Consider the following 3,082-nt stretch of genomic DNA (forward strand, 5'->3'; position numbering starts at 1 on the left):
GATTTTTGAACTTCCTGAGGGCTCTGGGAGCACATCCAAGGATTTTTATTGTTCCCAGAAGATGTACAGAGATTATTTGTCATTTGGAGAATGCATGTATAAGAGCTTATTGGGGGGCTCTGCTGAACGCAGTATTGTGTTGCATTCCTGGAGAGAAGGTGGGATTCAAGGGTGACCTGAAACAGATGTTGAGAAAGGAGAGAAAGTGAAAAAAAAAACCAAAACAACCATACATACATGTTTACATTTTTAAAAGAGAGAGAGAAAGAAATCCCCCAAGATCTGCTGAAGATTGCTAACTGCATTATGTATTTTATGAGGGTGCCTTCAATATTAGTCATCCACAGTAAGCTCTCATAGACCTTGCAGGATTTATGTTATTTTTGTATATTAACAATACAGCAGGAGGTGCTGACACTTGTTTTTCCATATGAAGCAAAGTTTTATAAGTCATTTTTTTCTGGCTTATGTTTTACACTGAATGGTAATTCAATTTTTATGGACATTGTCAAATGCTTTTTTATAGAGATCCTCCTTTTAAAAAGTCTAATTTTTAAGGGTCCCTTTAGTGACTGGTCTCATTTTGGTTATTGAACCTACAGAGTCACAGGTGCAGATAACCACTGGGGCAATTTATATCCCCACAGAGTGAAATCCTGGCCATGCTGAAATCAGTGGGAGTTTCATAAGTGTGACCAGGATTTCACCCTACGAAATTAATATTTACCTCATCCTCAGCTAGACCCACAAATAGTCTGTGTCAACCTGAAAGGTTCACTGGCTTTCATAATCACCACTGTTTGATATGCCCAGAAGAACTGGTAACCAGAAAACATTTTCCTTTCTGGTAATTCTGGTCTTTCTTTTTTTTTCCATCTGGCAAACATTGATTTTTATCTCATTGGTTGGCCTGGATTGCAAGCAACTATGGTCTTCATCCAAGGAGTATAAATCTCTTATATCAGCATATTATCACAACATCCGAGATAACTCAGGCTTGCTAATTATCCCTTAGGTTAACTGAATGACCATTCTAGGGACAGCACTCTAAAATGTTTCTGGAGTTAGTACAATAAAAGAAATTCCAAGGCTTTAATAGCCACATTGATGGCACAGTAGTAATTCTTGTTTGCTATGATATATTTAGAACCTGGAGAAGTATTACAAAACAGATTCCTGTTTCAAGGCTTTTGGACGGAGCAAGCAGTTAACATCCCTTTAAATCTTAAGCGTACAGTGCCGCTATTTCCTGAATTTGCAGTGATTTGTTGCTACATTTTTAAACAAAAGGCATTCACTTTTACTGAAAGAAGAATTAGATCTTAATGCCAGACCAAAGTCAGAAACTGGAATGGATGTTTTGTTTAAAATTATAAATATGAGTGATAACTGAATACAACAGCATCAGAACAACAAAGTTTTGAAAGTGGAGTATAAGTAAATTTGGGGATATGTGTCTAGAAAATTACATTCACGTTTGGTAAAGTAGAAGAAATGTTAAATATTACTACTTCAGTTATCAGCAATTAGTCAACGAAGTATGACAGAGTGGCATGCCACAAACAGTTGTATAATGAGAGTATCCAGGTAAACAAAAAACATTTGGGAATGGGTGAGAGAGCAATCAGAATTTTACGTTCTGTCCAAGGAAGCCAGCAAAATGTTTCACAAAACTCATAATTCAATTTTTAATGGTAGTTAAAAATCATCAAGACTTCTGTAACTATTTTGCTCTCCTCGTGTTGTACTGTGGCCATGTAAAATCTTCTATTCCTCTCAGTAGGTGAAATTCTATGGATAAAACTAAGTAATCATTTGTTAGAGACATAGAATAGGAAACATCCCTTTTCTTCATGCCCAATGCTGATGTAGATTTTGGTATTCTTACAGTGATCTTTGCACTGAAAAGCATCCTGTGGGCTGTGCTGCAGTAAAAGATAAATACCAATGAATTCCCATTTGTCCTGAACTGAAATGAAAGATTTCCTTAGGACCCAACCTGTCTGAACTCAGCTGGCAGCTCCAGCACTAATCCTTTCTTTCTATGTTTTAAATATTTCTTTTGTCGCACAATAAAAGACATTTCAGAGATTTCTACTAGAAGGTTCACTTTTCCTGCATTTGATAGCATTATCTCATCAAATACTGGCATTTTGATCCTCCTTCATTATTTTTTAATTTATTAAGCACTTTTCCTCACATCCTTAATTTTTTTTTCCTCCAGAAGTTGTTCTAAAGCATACTCTCAAAGCAGTTGACTTTGGATCTTTTCAGCACACAAGTCATTATTTTATGTCCTTCAGTCCTAATTTTTCCAATCCTATCACAAGGCAACTTGTCATGCAGTATGCTGGGAGAGTAAAATCACTTGCTACTGGAGCTGATGTTTCACATGGCAGTTCTTGCTGTGCTCTGGAGAGGAGATTAGTCATTTCTTCTGATCTGAATGCATTATGCTTTGTGAGTTGTTTTCCTCTACCTCAGCACGATTCTTTTCTCTCCCCTTGTTTCTGTTAGCCATCTGGCAGTGCTCTAGCCCACCTCCAGACCTCTACTCTGCAAGTTTCCATTTCCTGAGGTTGCAAGCTCCAGAGGTTTTGAGTTGCAGTGTGCTGAGCCTCCTGTGTGCTGATATTTGGGAATTCTGAAGTCACTTGACTTCAACAAATGGGTATATTCATGTCTTGAAGTTTCTATCCCTGAAATAAATAAATAAATAAATAAATAAATAAATAAATAGGTTCTGGGTTTGTTTGTCTCACTTCCCATTTAATTTAAACTGACTCAACTTTGTGATCGCTTTGATCTGAAGTTATTTTCTATGACTAGTGTTTTACAGAAAGTCATCACTGCTTACGAAAACAGTGTGGCTTTTGTGACTCTATCTTTTGACTTAAGCAGCATTTCCATTAATGCCCTTGGCTTAAGAATTAGGGATGAAATCCATGAGTCTATCCTTTGCTGTGGTCCTTTGTAATCTATAGCTCGGTTTCATGCAACGCATACTGCACTCTAGAATATGAGAGGTTTAGCTAGCACAGCGGGCATCTGTCTGCTGCCTGGCAGACGCAGCCATAGAAAG

Source organism: Tympanuchus pallidicinctus, unplaced genomic scaffold (assembly GCF_026119805.1).
Source record: "Tympanuchus pallidicinctus isolate F22 unplaced genomic scaffold, pur_lepc_1.0 scaffold1, whole genome shotgun sequence".
Classification (NCBI taxonomy): domain Eukaryota; kingdom Metazoa; phylum Chordata; class Aves; order Galliformes; family Phasianidae; genus Tympanuchus; species Tympanuchus pallidicinctus.